Source organism: Mustela erminea, chromosome 1, assembly GCF_009829155.1.
Source record: "Mustela erminea isolate mMusErm1 chromosome 1, mMusErm1.Pri, whole genome shotgun sequence".
In the NCBI taxonomy this organism is placed as follows: Eukaryota; Metazoa; Chordata; class Mammalia; order Carnivora; family Mustelidae; genus Mustela; species Mustela erminea.
Window position 1 is genome coordinate 96,072,885 of NC_045614.1, and position 18,407 is coordinate 96,091,291.

At 43.6% G+C, this 18,407-nt stretch overlaps 1 protein-coding gene across 5 annotated transcripts in view; it reads right to left on the bottom strand.

The window, feature by feature from the left end:
* PIK3CB (phosphatidylinositol-4,5-bisphosphate 3-kinase catalytic subunit beta) overlaps positions 1-5,121 on the bottom strand; it is a 205,855-nt gene extending 200,734 nt beyond the window's left edge. For 2 of the 5 annotated variants that reach the window (XM_032334525.1, XM_032334489.1), the window contains exon 1: positions 5,016-5,121. The gene's annotated coding sequence lies outside the window, so the exon portion shown is untranslated. Of the gene's footprint in view, positions 1-4,622; positions 4,701-4,787; positions 4,882-5,015 lie in introns of those variants that run through there. The other 3 variants (XM_032334499.1, XM_032334515.1, XM_032334508.1) reach the window with 3 other exon arrangements.
* Between the last annotated feature and the right edge of the window lie 13,286 nt (positions 5,122-18,407).

An 18,407-nucleotide genomic window follows, 5' to 3' on the forward strand; every position in this document is an offset into this window, starting at 1 on the left:
CCTTTTCAGGAGGTACAACACCTTAACCAAGACTGAGGGAGTAATACCTAAACAGAATAACTCTATGCCCTCTGATTACTCCTTCATTTGCACAAATCTGGGACCAATAAAGGTAGTTTGTTCAGTACATACTGCACCTGCAATCAAAAGATTGTGACTTATTTCATTCACACATTCGTTCATTCAACATAAGTTAAATGTTTCAGACATTGTTCTGATAACGAAGTATATACCACGGTGGGGGACGGGCAGTTGGGTGACTCAGTCAACCCGTTAAGGGACTGAACTTCTGATCTCAGCTCAGGTCTTGATATCAGGCACCTGTGTTCTAGCACTGCTGGGCATGGAACCTATATTAAAAAATAAATAAGTAAATAAATTTTAAAAAATAACCATAGGGAACACAAACAAGAATCTCCCCCTCAGGGTTTAGAGTATGCTGGAGGAAAAAAGACCATAAGCAAATAAATAAGAAAATAAGCAAAATAATTAGCAGATAATGCAGGTATAAAGAGTGTGGATTTACTTCTTAGTGTAATGAAAAGCCATTGAGGCAGGAAAATGAGTAAAGATCACTCTGGCAGCTGTTTGAAATAGTAAAGCAAGACCAGAGGCAAGGAGACCAGTTAGGAAGCCACTGCCCAAGAACAATGGGGGTGGGTGGTAGCAATACAAACAAAGTGAAGTAAATACACTTGACATGTATTTTGGGGGCTCCTGGGTAGTTCAGTCAGTTCAGGGTCTTACACTTGATTTCAACTCAGGTCAGGATCCCCACCTTGGGCTCCTGCTGAGCCTGGAGCCTGTTTAGTTAGGATTCTCTCTCTCCCTCTCTCTCTCTCTGCCCTACCCAGTCTGCACACTTCAGTGCTCTCTAGCAATTTCTCAAAAAAAAAAAAAAAAAAAAGAAAGAAAGAAAGAAAGAAAGAAAAAAGGTATTTGGAGCTAAAATTGACAGGGTTTGCTGAAGGACTGATTGTGTGGGGGATGGGGGAACAGTGAAGGGGACAAATTAAGGATGACCACCATATTTTTCATGTAAGGATGGTGAAGTTTGGGGGCAGAAGGGTGCTCTTATGAAATGGAGACTTCTGAGGAAGGAATGGGTTGAGGAACAGAAATCAAGAGCTCCACTCTGAACATGTTCAGTTTAAGATGCCTATAGACAAATGGAGTGAAGATACCACACAGGCAGTAAAGGAAATCTGAAGTTCAAGACTGAAGATGAAAATGTGAGAGTCGGGACGCTTGGGTGGCTCGGTTGGTTGGACGACTGCCTTCGGCTCAGGTCATGATCCCAGAGTCCCGCATCGGGCTCCCAACTCCACGGGGAGCCTGCTTCTCTCTCTGAACTTCTCGCTCATGTTCTCTCTCACTGTCTCTCTCTCTCTCTCAAATAAATAAATAAATAAATATCTTAAAAAAAAGAAAAGAAAATGTGAGAGTCAACAGCACATTGACAGTGGACATAAGAGCACCCAGAAAGAGTGCAAGTAGAAAAAAGTAGAAGAGAGACGTCTGGGTGGCTCAGTGGGTTAAAGCCTCTGCCTTCAGCTTTCATCCTAATCCCAGGGTCCTGGAATTGAGCCTCTCCCATCGGGCTCTCAGCTCGGCAGGGAGCCTGCTTCCTCCTCTCTCTCTCTCTCTCTCTGCCTACTTGTGATCTGTCTGTCAAATAAATAAATAAAATCTTTTAAAATATAAAAAATAAAATAGAGACAGTGAGAGTGAGAGAGATCACAAAGGAAGAGGGAGAAGCAGACCGTCACTGAGTAGAGAGCTTGATGCAAGGGTTGATCCCAAGTCCCTGAGACCACGACCAAAGGCAGATTAGCTTAACAGGCTGAGTCACCAAGGCGACCCTAGAGCATACAACTCTTGATCTCAGGGTCATGAGTTCAAGCCCCATGTTGAGCACAGAGATTACTTAAAAAACGTTTTTAGGGGCGCGTAGGTGGCTCAGTGGGTTAAGCCTCTGCCTTCGGCTCAGGTCATGATCTCAGGGTCCTGGGATCGAGCCCCACATCGGGCTCTCTGCTCAGCAGAGAGCCTGCTTCCCCACCCGCCCCACTCTCTGCCTACTTGTGATCTCTCTGTCAAATGAATAAATAAAATTGTAAAAATATATATTTTAAAAAATGCCTGGGTGGCTCGGTGGGTTGGGCCGCTGCCTTCGGCTCGGGTCGTGATCTCGGGGTCCTGGGATCGAGTCCCGCATCGGGCTCTCTGCTCGGCGGGGGGCCTGCTTCCCTCTCTCTCTCTCTATGCCTGCCTCTCTGACTACTTGTGATTTCTCTCTGTCAAATAAATAAATAAAATCTTAAAAAAAAAAAAAAAAAGTAGAGGTAATGGGGGGGGCGACTGGGTGGCTCGGTGGGTTAAAGCCTCTGCCTTCAGCTCAGATCATGCTCTCAGGGTCCTGGGATTGAGCCCCACAACTGGCTCTCCGCTCAGCGGCAAGCCTGCTTCCTCCTCTCTCCTCCTTTGCCTGCCTCTCTGCCTACTTGTGATCTCTGTCAAATAAATAAATAAAATCTTTAAAAAAAAAAAAAAAGTAGAGGTAATGGCTTGGAAGCACTAAGGCATTAGGAGGTTTTTCAGTCAAATACTCTACCCCTGAGCTATATACCCCCAGGCATTAGGATGTTCTGAATTCAGCAAGAGAAAGAAAAAATCAACAAAAGAAAGAGTGAGGGAAGGAAAACCATAAAAGTGTAGTAATCTGAAAGGTTCTTCTATATAACGTGATTCTCTAGTCCACCACCACCCCCAAACCTTGTGACACACACCCACTCACACTCTATAAATAAAAAGACTGAGGCCCAAAAAGACTGAGTGACATCCTCAAAGCCCCAGCTAATAGGAACCCAAGTCCAGGCCTAGAATGAAGCAAGATGTGACTTCTGATCCCTGGCCTTTTCACAGCGGCTAGCAATGCTTCTACTTTCAGGTCACCAGTCTGAATGAAGTTAGACAACAGGGAAGACCAAAATTTGGGAAGAACATAACTTACAAGGCTTAATTTTATTTTTTTCTACGTATTTTGTTCACATTCAAAAACAAGCTGAATCAAAGCCTTTATGGATGGGTCTCTAAAGAAAACTAGGAAACATAAGAGAGAGGTACAAAATGGCTATAAATTAATGGGTGCCTGGGTGGCTCAGTGGGTTAAAGCCTCTGCCTTCAGCTCGGCTCATGATCTCAGGGTCCTATGATCCAGCCCCACAACGGGCTCTCTGCTCAGCAGGGAGCCTGCTTCCCCCCTCTCTCTATGCCTGCTGCTTTGCCTACTTGTGATCTCTCTCTGTCAAATAAATAAATAAATATTTTAAAAGCCAATTCAATTTTCTATAGTTCTAAAACACACCCTGAAGGTGGAAGACTCTCATCAGAGAATGAATCAGGGTGTGTAAAACAAGAGGCTTTTTTCAGTCATTTTTGCTTTAGTAAATACAATTTCAGTTTGTTTTTTGGTTTTTTTAAGTTATTATTTGAGAGAGAGATGAGGAAGAACAGAGGGAAAGGGATCAGCAAACTGTGTGTGAGCGCAAAGGGGGGCTTGATACCAGGACCCTGAAATCATGACCGGAGGAGGAACTCAAGAGTGGGATGCTCAATCAACTGAGCCACTCAAGCACCTCTGCAATTTTGGTTATTAAAGTTTAAGATTTTTACTTGTTTTCACACTTACCTTCTGAAACTAAGATCTTTATCCTGACCACTCTCTCTTAAGCTACATTATCATGACTTAAACAGTTCTGCTTTTACCATAAAAATCTTACAGCATTGCATAAAAATCCCCAAATGATTAATGAACTGCTGAGAATTCTGACTCCTTAAAGATGATTTTATTAGGAATCATATTTCCAAACATTTATTCAGGGCTTCAAAATAAGTACTCATCTAACTTAATTATGATGACTTCACCAGACACTAACACTGCCCACAATGATGTTTACAAAAGCACTTGTCACTCCCTTTGGATGTAGCAAGGCAGAAAAAGGAGTCTGTTTCCAGACTCATGTGTTTATACTATGTAACAAGCGACAGTTAAGTGTCACTTAAGATTATTTAAACAGCAAAGCACTTCCAGTTTGTGTGTCCCACCATCTTCCATCCTAAGCGAATCTAAAATCCATTCGGTCTTATTTACTACAATTTCCACTCAGCGCCTGAGACAGGTATCCCAAGCCAACTCAGCGAGAGAGACTGCATGATTCTAGGGTGGGCAATATTTTGGCCCCTGGAAGAGAACAGGATCCAATATGAAGAAACTCCAGTGGAGGTTATTGCAACAACAGAACAGTTCGGAAATAAATGTGCCCCAAACGTACTCCCGCAGCCAGGAATCAGCAACAGCTAACCAGAAAAGATGCTGCACCAGGGCTGCTCCTAAGAGCCTACCACGTACAGAGCGCGGGCTGATCGGTCCTGCGCATCATCCTGTCCTAGCCTCAAAACAACCCTGTGAAGTACGTATTCCTATTCCCATTAACGAATCAGGAGACTTGGGCCCAAGGCCCCAAGGCTGGTCGGTGGAAGCGCTGGGATTTGAAAACACGCCCGTACCCCAACAGCCCAGGATCTCCGCCCCTAAAATGCGCTTCAGTGTAAAAAGGCACCTGAGGGTCTGAGAGCCCCGGGGGTGTCCGCATAGGCTGAGGAGAGACAAGAGCGAGGGCGCCGCCTCTCCACAGAGGGCCCCTCAGGAACGCCACCAGAAGCACCAGCGGCCCGGGGCGCTCGGTCGGGACTCGGCCGCCCAGAGGCCGGGAAGCGCCTCTCACCTCAGAGAGCCCCGGGAGGGCCGCAGTCGAGCGAGGCGCCCCCGCAGGCCGGCGGACGGGTGTCCTCCGCGCCGGCAGGAAGCGCGCAGCGGGGACACAATTCGGTGGCGCCAGAGGCTGAGGCAGGCAAGAGCGCGCCGCCCGCCCGCGCGGGGGCACCTCACCCGCCGCCGCGACCGCGTCGCCACTCAGCTGCGCCGCATCCGGGTCCCGCGCCGCCGCTCTCACCTGCCCGGTGCTCCGCCGCCGCCTACTCCTGGCTCCGGGGACACGGTCAGCAGCCCAAGCCACCGCGACCATGCAGCTGCGGTGCCCTCATCCCCGCCTCTCTCGGTCGCCTCCCGCCTCCCCCGCGCGGCGCTACACCGGCCAGCCACCCACAGCCATGGCCCGCTCCACCACAGCCACCACCGCCGCACCGACCGACGGAGCACGCGCGCGCCGCCGCCGTGTGCGGGCGCGCGCGCACCTCCCAGGCCGGCCTCCCAGCAGCCCTCGCCCCGCCCCCTGCGCCACTCGGACCAATCCCCGGTCCTTCAGCGGCAGCGGCCAGACCCGCGGGACTGGCCCTGCAGAGGAGGACGCCGCATCGTCGCCTCGTCGTCTCCAGCTGCCTTTAGGGCCAGGCAGGTCCGGCTCCTCTTGGGCTCAGCGAGTACCGTGGGATCGGGACTCTCCAACAGGCAGCCTTCAGCGGACAACTGCCATCTGCCCCGGCTTTCGTAGCGCCCTCCCGAGACACCCCTCTGTTCCTAGGTTTTCTTGTTGGCCTTCTGTTCTGGAGCTATAGACAGACTCATTGGGCACAGCCCTTCGCTTTTCCCACTTCTCTGTCTGAGTTCTGGAGATGGAGTGCTGCCTCATAGCTGGTCCTTCCGATTCCAAAAATGTTAATGGTAATAAAAGCAAAAGTCCAGCCTTCCAAGCCCAAGATTAGTTTTCTGTGTGTTCACTTTTGCGGTAGTAATAACTAACATTTGTATGCGGTGCCTTAACAGTTTATTCAACCCTTTTTGCATAACTTATCTCCTGTTATCTTTTGACCTCGACCGGGAAATTTTATGGCCCTCTTCCTTTCAGCACTTGCTGAAATCTTAACTTACTGTAAAGCTGTTATATTGTAGAGTTATTGTAACTTACTGCTACTATGATAGCTCAGGCAAATAGCTAAGTAATCGAAAAAAAACCTGGAGGAAATTTTTTAAAAGAATAGTAATATAACTTTTCCCTGAGGGGGAAATTTTAAGCAAGAATCATTAAGCCCAGAACCATTAATGCAAAAAAAATAAGGGCGCCTGGGTGGCTCAGTGGGTTAAGCCACTGCCTTCGGCTCAGGTCATGATCTCAGGGTCCTGGGATCGAGTCCCGCATCCGGGCTTTCTGCTCGGCAGGGAGCCTGCTTCCTCCTCTCTCTCTCTCTCTCTCTCTCTCTCTGCCTGCCTCTCTGCCTGCTTGTGATCTCTCTCGCTCAAATAAATAAATAAATAATCTTAAAAAAAAAAAAAGAAAAACATTTGTCTAAGTATTTTGAAAGTTTTGCATGACATCATAATGACAAGTCTTTTTAAAAAATAGAAGGGCGCCTGTGTAGCTCAGTCGCTAAGCATCGCCTTCAGTTTAGGTCATAATCCCAGAGTTCCGGGATGTAACCCTGCACTGGGGCCTCTACTCAGCGGGAAGCCTTTTCTCCCTTCCCCTAGCCCCCTGTGTATGTTTCCTCCCTCCCTGTCTCTCTCTGTCAAATTAATAAATAAAATCTTTAATGAAAAAAAAGGGGGGGGTGCTTGGGTGGCTCAGTGGGTCTGCCTTCTGCTCAGGTCATGATCCCAGAGTCCTGGGATCCAGCCCAAGGACAGGGAGCCTGCTTCCTCCCCTCTCTCTGCCTGTCTCTCTGCCTACTTGTGATCTTTGTCTGTCAAATAAATAAAATCTTAAAAAATAAAAAAAAAGAATAATAGTTAAAAAAAAAATAGAATAGAACATTTGGCAAGCACATTGTATCTCTACCCTAAAAGAGTTTCTATAAATGGCTTTTTTTTTTTTTTTTTTTTTTTTAGTAAGCTCTACTGCCCAAGGTGAGACTTGAATTCACAACCAGGAGATTGAGTAACATGCTGTACCAACTGAGCCAGCCAGGTGACCCTGTAAATGGATTTTTTTAAATGGGTTTTTTTTTTTAAAAAAAGCCTGATGGATCAGTTTATAAAAATATGGGCAAGGTATGCAAGCAGGCAACTAATGGAAGAGAAAATCCAAGTGATCCATTAAAAAGATGCTTATTTCACTAATAGTTATGGAAAAATAAAACAATAATCCATTTTTTCACTCATTCAATGGCAAACATTAAAAAGAGCAATGCATGGGAAAAGGAGTCCTGGTCCTTCTCTGGTAGGAGTATAAATAGTCACAAACTTTCCAGGAGTAATCTGGGAATGTCTAAACATTTAAAATACATATACTTTCCCAGTGACCAAAAATTATATTAACTCTGCCCTATGGAAAAGCTAAAGAAAACATCAGTTGTAAGGATATACACAAGGATGTTGTAGTGGGTTGAATGTTGGCCCTCCTACAGATATGTCTACCCAAAACCTGTGAATATAGCCTTATTTGGAAAACAGATCTTTACACATATAATTAAGTTATGGATCTTGAAATGAGAGTATCTTAGACTTAGGATGAGCCCTAAATTCAGAGACAAGTGTCCTTGTAAGAGAAAGGCAGAGGGAGATTTGAGATACAGGGACACGGAGACAGAGGTAATGTGAAGAATGAGGCAGAGAAGGGAGTGATGCATCTAAAACTAAAGCATGCCAAGGATTGGGTGCCTGGGTGGCTCAGTGGGTTAAAGCCTCTGCCTTCGGCTCGGGTCATGATCTCAGGGTCCTGGGATAGAGCCCCGCATCGGGCTCTCTGCTCGGTGGGGAGCCTGCTTCCTCCTCTCTCTGCCCGTCTCTCTGCCTGCTTGTGATCTCTGTCAAATAAATAAATAAAATCTTAAAAAAAAAAAAAAAAGAATGCCAAGGATTGCTGGCAGCTACTAGAAACTAGAAGAGAAGCATAGAACAGAGCCACCTTCAGAACATCTAGAAGCTAACAACCCTGACAACCCCTTGATTTCAGCTTTCTAGACTTAGCAACTCTGAGAGAATAGATTCCTATTATTTTAAGCCACCCAGTTTGTGGTAATGTGTTAAAGTAGCTACAGGAAACTAAGTCAGATATTTATATTGTTTGTGGTATATAACAAACACAAAGAAACTGGAAACCACCTGATTGTCCATAGGTAATGGAATCCATGAATCTGTTGTACTACCTCTGTACTATGGAATATTATGCAATGATAAAGATGAGTTAGATGTATTTATATTAACTCAGAGGTATGTTCAGGTATATTGCTACAGTAGAAAATGCAAATTGCAGAGTGATAAAAAGTACTATGACCCTTGTAGTATATTGCTAACCATTTATATATATGTTTACATGAGCAAAAAGAAAGTGGTGGAAGGATTTATAGTAGGCTGATTATTTTGGATACCTGAGAGGGCTGAAAGAGGAAGATTTGGATGGGAAGAATTATCCTCTTTTTTTTTTTTTTTAAAGATTTTATTTATTCCTTTGTCAGAAAGAGAGATTGTGCAAGCAAGGGGAACAGCAGGCAGAGGAAGAACCAGGCTCTCTTCTGAGCAGGAGCCCAGCGGGGTCTCCATCCCAGGACCCGCGGATGATGACCTGAGCTGAAGGCAAACAACTCAACAACTGAGCCACCCAGATGCCCCCTTCCCAATCTTTTTTAAACATACATAGATCTTTGAATTAACTTACTTCTTATAACCAGTATATGTATTAACTTACTCTTTTAATCAAATAAATACAGTTTTGTCTTATTTTTTTATATTTTATTTATTTATTTGACAGAGAGAGAGGGATCACAAGTAGACAGAGAAGCAGGCAGAGAGAGAGGAGGAAGCAGGCTCCCTGCTGAGCAGAGAGCCCGATGTGGGACTCGATCCCAGGACCCTAAGATCATGACCTGAGCCAAAGGCAGTGGCTTAACCCACTGAGCCACCCAGGCGCCCCTTGTCTTATTTTTTTAAAGATTTATTTAGTGGGGCACCTGGGTTGCTCAGTTTGGTTAAGCATCTGACTTCAGCTCAGGTCATGATCTCAGAGTCCTGGGATTGAGTGCCAGTTGGGCTACCTGCTCAGCAGAGAATCTGCTTGTCCCTCTCCCTCAGCCTCTGCCCCTCCCCTTGCTCGAGCTCTCTTTGTCTCTCTATCAAATAAATAAATAAAATCTTTTAAAAAAGATTTATTTATCTATCACATACATAGAGAGAGAAAGAGAGAGAATGCAACTGTGAGGAGCAGAGAGAGAGAGAATCTCTAGCAAATTCCCCACTGAGCGCAAAGCCTGATGCGGAGTTCGATCTCACAACATAGATACTGTGACCTAAACCGAAATCAATAGTTGGATGCTTAACTGGCTGAACCACATAAACACCCCACTTTTTTTTTTTTTTTAATTCATTTGACACAGAGAGAGAGAGAGAGAGAGAGTGAAAGCAGGAACACAAGCTGGGAGAATGGGAGAAGGAGAAGAAGGCTTCCCCCTAAGCAGGAAGCCAGATTCGGGGCTTGATCCCAGGACACTGAGATCATGACCGGAGCCAAAGGCAGGCGCTTAACTGAGTGAGCCACCCAGGCACCCCATGCCCCACTTCTATTTTATTTTTTAAGATAAGCTCTACACCTAGCATAGAGCATGAACTCACAACCCCAAGATCAAGAGTCTCATGCTCCACCAACTGAGCCAGCCAGGCACCTCTCATAAATATAGCTTTAAGGGTAAAAACAATTTGTGACTAGTGCTGGAATGATAGTTAAAGTTGTGAACTTTAGGGGCGCCTGGCTGTTTCAGTCAGAAGAACATAAGACTCTCGATCTTGGGGTCATGAATTCAAGCTCCATGTTGGGCGTAAAGATTACTAAAAAAGATAAATAGACTTAAAAAAAGTTGTGAACATAAAGAGAAGGTTTTATCTGTCCAATTTTAGAAAACTCTAATGTTCTCCATGTCCCCCACTTTTCCATCACTGATTTCTATATTGTATTTCAATATATAACCTTTTGGTGTTTTTTTTCCTCTATTTTCTTTCTAAGTACTTCTGAATATTTCCTAAAATCAGAATTTCTTTTATTTTTCTTTTTAGAATTTGAGTGCTTTCTTTTCATTGTGTAAGTAATATATTCGCATGATTTGAGATCCAAAATGTACAACCAAATGGGCAACAAGTCTCTCAGCTATGACTCTCTCTTCAGAAAACCAATGTTGTCAGTTTCTTGAGCATCCTTCCAGAGGTATTGTATGCATATATTAAAAAATACAGATATATATTTTCCTACTTTTTTTTTACACAAATGGAAGTGTTTGACTCATGCTTGCTTTTTTCATGTAATGTGTGTCAGGTTGTCTTATATCAGTGCATATGGAGTTTCTGTGTCTTTTAAACTTTTGTTGGTGTATAGAATACTCACCAAAAAAACTGCACAATCCTAAATTTTCACAAACTAAACACACTGTGTAACTAGTTCCCCAATCAGTAAAAAGGAATATGAGGGACATTATTTTTTCTTTTAATTTTTAAAAGCCTTTATTTGTTTATTAGAGAGAGAGAACACGAGCAGGGGGCGGGGCAGAGAGACAAGCAGATTCCCTATTGCTAGGCTCAATCCTGGGACCCCAAGAGCATGACCTGAGCTGAAGTCAGATGCTTAACCGACTGAGTCATCCAGTTGCCCCTTTATTCTGTTTTTTTTTTAAGGAATCTCTACACCCAATGTGGGGCTCAAACTCATAACCCCAAGATCAAAAGTCACATGTTCTGCCAACTGAGCCAGCCAGATGCCCCATGAAGAACATCTTAGAATCTACTTCTCTGAACTCCCTCCAGTCATGGCCCTAACCCTAAGGACAACCATTATCCCAGCTTCTAGCACTGGAGATTCTTTTTTCTGTTTTGAACTTTTGTTCTTATTGTTGTTTTTGAACTTTTAATTAAACAGATTCATTTGGGGGCACCTGGGTGGTTCAGTCAGTTAAGTATCTGCCTTCAGCTCAGGTCATGATCCCAGAGTCCTGGGATAGGGTCCCACATTGGGCTCTCTACTCAGCAGGGCGCCTGCTTCTTCCTCTGCACCTCCCTTTGCTCATGTTCTTGCTCTCTCCTTCTCTCAAATAAATAGTCTTTTTTAAAAAAGATTCATTTGATATGCTTTTTTTAAAAGATTTAATTAAATTAATTTATTTATTTGAGAGAGAGAGAGTGAGAGAGAGCATGAGCATGCATAGGGGGAGAAGCAGAGAAGGGACAGGGAGAGAAAGAATCTCTCAAGCATACTCCACTAACACAGAGCTCAATGCAGGGCCAGATCCCATGACTCCAAAATCACAATCCCAGCCAAAACCAAGAGGCAGGTGCCCAACTGAGTCACCCAGGTGCCCTTGGTGTGCTCCTTGAGCTGTATGCTCCACCAACTGAGCCAGCCAGGTGCCAGAGGTATACTCTTTTTTTTTTTTTTCGAAGATTTTATTTATTTTTTAAAAATTATTTATTTATTTATTTATGTGACAGAGAGAGAGAGAGAGAGAGATCCCAAGTAGGCAGAGAGGCAGGCAGAGAGAGGGGGAGAAGCGGGCTCCCTGCTGGGCAGAGAGCCCGATGTGGGGCTCAATCCCAGGACCCTAGGATCATGACCTCAGCCAAAGGCGGAGGCTTAACCCATTGAGCCACCTAGGCACCCCAGAGGTGTGCTCTTTTTGTGTTTAGCTTCTTTTGCTCTACATTTCCCCTACCTTGTTTTGATATTTATGCACAATTGCATGTCACAATACTTTGTTCATTCTCGTTGCTAAATACTATTTCATTGTAGCTACACTATTTTTTATGGCTACATAATGTTCCATTGTAAGAATATACTATAATTTATTTCTCTGGTCACTTATTAATAGATATTTAGGCTGTTTCCAGTCTTTTGCTCTATAAACAATGCTACAATGAACAATCTTGAATTTATATCACTTTGTGCATATCCAAGTGTAACTACAAAAGAAATTCCTAGAAGTAGAATTACTGGATCAACAGGTATAGATATTTGTAATTTTGAAGGATATTGACCAATTGCCATCTAAGAGATATACCCTTTTTTTAGATTTTTTAAAAAGATTTTTTTTTTTTAAGATTTTAAAGATTTATTCATCTGAGCGAGAATGAGAGAGAGAGCACACGCAGGGTGAAGGGCAGAGGGAGAAGCAGACTCCCCGCTGATCAGGGCCCTGATATGGTACTTGATCCCAGGACTTGGATCATGATCTGAGCCAAAAGCAAATGTCTAACCGACTGAGCAACCCAGGCGCCCCTTAAGGGATATACTCTTTTAACACTCCCACTAGCCGAGTATTTGAAAGCTTATTTTTTAGAATTTTAAAGCTTGGAACCTGGAGACTTAGAAATCACATTATAAAGTCCATTCATCTTACCCAGAGAGAAATCAAATGCTCAAAGGTAAAAAGAATTGCACAAAACCATAAAGTGAGTTAGTTATCATTCCTAAATTCTGAAGGAGGTCTGGATACTGAGCTCACATAGCAGAAAACCAACAAAGCCTCAAACATCCTGTTCTGCTCACAGCTATGGGCATGCTGCCTCTCTCTCCCTTCCTCAACCTCCTTCAAAGACCAGCATAAGGGGTCCTGGGTGGCTCAGTCTGTTAAGCGTCCAAGTCTTGGTTTCAGCTTAGGACATGGGACTGAGCCCTTGGCTTGGGCTCTGCACTCAGTGGAGCGGGGTGGGGGAGGAGGTGGCAAGAGATCGTGGTGCTTGAGAGTCCCTGCTTCTCTCCCTCTCTCTCTCCCGGTCACCACTCTCTCTCCCTCTAAAATAAATTTCTAAAAACTTAAAAAAAAAAAAAACAGCACATAGGGGCCCAACCACATACACACCAGGACCATCCATCATGGGAGGAAGGGGGAATAGAAAGGGAGAGGCAGATGGGGTGCAGAGATTACTCAAGAGGGACCAGACACTACATTTTCCTGGAAAGCGAAGCAATAGATACATAAGGCTTTGACGGAAAATGTAATAAAACACTTAGACTTGTGCACACACACAGACACACATGCACAGAGATTATAGCTGAATTATGTGATATACAACTTTGAAAAGAATGAGGTAGATGCCTGGGTGACTCAGTTGGTTAACCATCCAACTCTTGATTTTTGCTCAGGTCATGATCTCAGGGTCGTGGAACAGAACCTGAGTTAGGTTCTGCGTTTAGCACTGAGTCTTTTTGTCCCTCCCCCTCTGCTCCTCCCCTGCCATGCTCTCTTTCTCTCTCTTTCAAATAAATAAATAAAATCTTAAAAAAAATAATAATAATGAGGCATTTCTATATGAACTGATCAGGGACAATCTCCCAGATATTATTCAATGAAACAGGTAAGATACAGAACACTAAAATATGCTGCTATTTCGCTATGCAGTGATTATCATCAATAAGACAGAAGAAACTCACAATGGGGATGCCTGAGTGGCTCAGGGGTTAAGTGTGTCTGCCTTTGGCTCTGCTCATGATCCCAGGGTCCTGGGATGAAGCTCAGTTATCAAGCTCCTTGCTCAGTGGGGAGCCTGCTTCTCCCTCTGCCTGCTCTGCCTGCAGCTACCCTTGCTTGTTCTCCTCCCCTGCCCATGTGCCCCACCCCACAAAACACACACACCAATCAGTCAATCTTAAAAGAAAAGAAAAGAAACTAACTGTGGTTGCCTGGCAGAAAGGTTAACTAAAGCCTGGGAAACAAGGGTGGAAGGGAGAATTAATTGTTATGGTTATTCTCTTTTATGCTATTTGAAATTTTTATCATGTTCACATATCATCACATATATATAATTTATAAAGTTTACATATGCTATATATTAATACATATCTATAAAGGAAATATATAAGAGGAGCGTAATTTAGTGAGAGATATGCCTATCACTGAGGAAGAAGAGGCAAAAACCAAGAGAGGAAGAGGTGGAGCCTAGTGAGAGAGTTGGTGTGGCAATGAGGGCACCAGAAGGACAGGAAGTAGGTTCAGGGACTAGGCTTGCAAACTGAGAAGGCTGATCATACGCATTTTAAGTGCAATTGGTCTTCAATCCTCTTCGTTTACAACTCTAGAATGGTGTCAAGCACTAAAGAAATACAAGTTGAATGCTGAAAAACAATAAATCACACTTTTAAAACCAGTTAGGGCTGGTATGCAGAGTTAGCTAGATCAAAGATTGTAGTCCTAGTTCCCAGGGGGTTGGGGTGTGACTCTCCCTTGTGGAATGAGAACTATTTATCAACAAAGGCGCTGCCTTGTTTGTTGTTTCAGACAAGCTACCCAGGACTCCAATTTAACCTGTTTTTATATATAAGGAAGATAATGTAATGTAAGTAAGATCAGCATTAGAAATAATCTGTTACCTTGAACACATTGAATCAAGAATTTTCTAGCCCATTAGGAAGGCGGCAGAAATGTCTCAAACTCCAATGCCAGGGGCCTATTTATAGTTTCACCCTGATTCATCCACTACTGAATTTTTATTGGGCAGCTTATTTTCAACTCCTCAGGCAGCTCAAAGGCCTTATATTTGCAAAACAAAGCCTTAACTTCAAAGGGAACTACTTTAGCTAAAAAGTGGGCTCCGTCACATTTTTTTTCCCCTCAAGGAAAGTGAAGAATTGGTTTGCTTTAACTTCTTTTGACACTAGCTTTCTTTTTTTTTTTTTTTAAGAGTTTTTTGTTTGTTTGTTTTTGTTTTTAATTTGACAGAGATCACAAGTAGGCAGAGAGGCAGGCAGAAAGAGAAGAGGAAGCAGGCTCTCTGCTGAGCAGAGAACCCAATGTTGGGCTCGATCCCAGGATCCTGGGATCATGACCTGAGCCGAAGGCAGAGGCCCAACCCACTGAGCCACCCAGGCACCCCACCAGCTTTCTTTTTTAAAGATTTTATTTGAAAGGCAGTGAGAGAGCACACAAGCGGGGACAGGAGGGGTTGGGGTGGGGTGAAGGAGAAGCAGAGGATCCTGGGATCATGATCCGAGCCAAAGGTAGATGCTTAACCTACTGAGCCACCCAGGTGCCCCTTACACCAACTTTTTTTTTTTTTAGATGTTATTTACTTATGTGACAGAGAGAGGCACAGCAAGAGAGCAAACACAAGCATGGAGAGTGAGAGAGGGAGAAGCGGGCTTCCCGTAGAGCAAGGAGCCCGATGTGAGGCTTGATTCCAGAACTACGAGATCATGACCTGAAGCCTGAGCCAAAGACAGCCGCTTAATGGCTGAGCCACCCAAGCGGCCCTACACCAACTTTTGATACAGAAGTCATGCTGGGCTCACTGGTCTAGAGCAGTTTTGAAATACTTATGCAAATGAATGGGGAAACTTGCAGGTGTAGAATGGGTCTTGAAAACAAAATTCTGGATTGCTCAATCTGAAAGGGTGGGGACCAGAGTGAAATGTGAGATGACTATCCTAGCCCTCAATCCCCCAGATTGGTCAAGGGGTAGGTAAATATTGTTTCTCTTATAAGATCAAGACTTACATACTCAGAGGGTATAGAGATGTTCCATCTAGACTCAGCTTTCAGGATGAGATCGGCAAGTATTTGTCAAATATCTCCTTAACAGCCACCAAGAGAACTTCATACAAGATTGTTTTTCAAATCCAATAATACACCGAGACTTTGGAGAGTAAAAAAATGTTCCCAGACCTTTGAGAGTATTCACTTCTTCTTGCACTCAGCAACTGTCCCAGGCACTGGGATAAGTGGTTGAGATAGGGGCCTGAACAAAACAACATGATTCCTACAGCAGATGCTGTTGAAGAAGAAACAGTCATTAATGAACTCATCGCATTATTAACTGCAAATTACAATTAAGTGCCATAAGATGGGGCGCCCGATGCTATGAAAGTAAATGATAATGGGAGGGGAAAGCAAAAGTTTCCCTAAGGAAGGGAAAACTTGCCTCAGTCTAAAGGAAGATGAGACCAGGCAAAGAATGGGAGCAGAGTGTCACAGAAAAAACAGCCAAGGCAAGGGTCCTGTGGCAGGAGGAAATATGGCCATTTACAAACCAAAAAAGAGGGGCGCCTCAGTGGCTCAGTCGTTAAGCGTCTGCGTTCGGCTCAGGTCATGATCCCAGGGTCCTGGGTTTGAGCCCCACATTGATCGGGCTCCCTGCTGGGTGGGAAGCCTGCTTCTTCCACTTCCCCCCTCCACTTCCCCCTGCTTGTGTTCCCTCTCTCACTGTGTCTCTGTCAAATAATAAATAAAATCTAAAAAAAAAAAAAAAAACCCAGAAAGCATGGGATGCCCTAATTAGACATTAGCATCACTTGATAGTATTTCCAGAGCACTTGAGAGGGTTGTACTTCGCAGCTCCTTTGAAGTTAGGTGCAACTCTTGAACTTGAGCAGAGCCCTGGGACTTGCTTTGGCCAGTGAAATGTGAGCAGAAGTGGCATCTGTTTCTTCTCCTCCTCTCCATGGAACCATTTAAGAGATAGAGTAGATTTTTCTTTCTTTCCTACTAGCTAATATGAAGGCAGCACAGGAAAGGAGCAGGATCTCTGAGCCAACACAAGGACAGCTGTCCTGGAGAGCCAACAGGAGCTGATGCAGACAGTGCATGATCTAGAAATAAACCTTTACCATGTTAAACCACTGAGAGTTAGGAGCTGTTTGTAATTGCAGGAAACCCAGCCTATCTTATTTTTTTCCCCCAAAGATTTTATTTATTTATTTGACAGAGAGAGAACAAGCAGGGGGAGCAACAGGCAGAGGGAGAGTGAGAAGCAGACTCCCTGCTGAGCAAGGTGCCCAATAAGGGACTTGATCCCAGGACTCTGGATCATGACCTCAGCAGAAGGCAGATGCTTAACCAACTGAGCCACCCAGGGCCCCAAAACCCACCCTATTCTATTGATATAGACCCAAGTTTGAGAAACTCCGTAGAAGAATCATATAATGTAGGGGAGCCTGGGTGGCTCAATTGTTAAGCATCTGCCTTTAGCGTGGGTCATGATCCTAGGGTCCTGGGATCTAGCCTCTCATGGAACACTGCATCAGACTCCCTGCTCTGCCAGAAGCCCGCTTTCTTTCCCACTTTCCCCTTCCCACTTCCTGGCTTGTGGCCCCTCTCTCACTGTGTCTCTCTCTGTCAAATAAATAAATAAAATCTTACAAAAAAAGAATCACATAACATAAAGGAAAAGAAAATCTAAACTAATTCAGAATTTAAACATTAATAATTTCTTATATCTACAATCTATGTTGCATCTGCATTTATAGACATTTATTCAGTGAATAATGTATTTTAATATCTCGTTTTCCAAAACTGCATTTGATTTTCTATATGAAGTCCTAAACACTGAAGATTATTTTTTTATTTTATAAAGCTGAATTGATTAAAAAAATAAAATAAAGTTGAATAGAAAACATTTATCAAGTTCCTCTACTATCCATTAGCACTGGGTTAAGTATCTGAATTTGTTCATTTAATCTTCCTAATAGCCAAGGAAGTAGGTCTATGACTATCTGCATTTTCCAGATGTCTATATATTATTTCAGATGCATATAAGAGAGGCTCAGAAAGGTTGAACAGCAGCTGGGAAGTGATGTACCTAAAACTGAACCCAGATCTGCCTGACTCCTTAACAAATGAGCCTAACTTTTATGAAATATTGTATGTCTCTTGAGACTGAAAACTCTATCAGATTGAACTCCTTCAAGGTAAGGATGATGTCTTATTTGTCTTTGCATCCCCAGCAGAGTCTGCCATCTAGATATCCTCAAAACGTATTTTTGGAAGTATCAAATGACTTGATTAAAAAACATCAGTGAGCTTATTACTGATAAACTACATTAACCTCTAGGGATTATATTTTGACTACTTATTTATGCACTTATAACTCTACCAGATGGTAAACTCTTTGGGGACAGGGCATTGGTAAATGACAAAAACCCAACTGAGTTCATTTGAAAGACCTAATGGCTTTTTTAAAACAACTCATGAATTGGGCAGCACTGCATCAAGTAGGTGGAGGGGAACTCCAAGGGGCTGTACAAAATGGAAGAGGGACCTGTGGTTTTCTAACAATACAGATACAGTGTTTATTTTTATACCTTCCAGAGCTGACACAGGGCCTTGATGAGTCACTTTTCGTCAAATGTGGACTAGGTCCCTTGCTCTGAATCCACAGAGCCAGCAAATGCTAACGTAGAGATTCTGTTCAGGACAATAGCCCCTGATCCTTCCACACCATACTAACTGCTGTCCCCCAGCCTCCCTGAGTTCTATTCTTCCAGGAATAATTTAGTTAATTCAGAATTTTTTTCTAGGAATATATAATTCATGATCCAACCATACATAAAAGAAAAATAATTAATTTTGTATTCAACTTTGAAAACTGTGAAGTCATCTGTTATTTGGGGGAACAAAAAGAAGAGTGAGAAAGAAAGCCCACCTAAATGTGCATATGATAAAATGGCCTTGAGGATGTAACATAAGCCAACCAAAGCACAGAAATC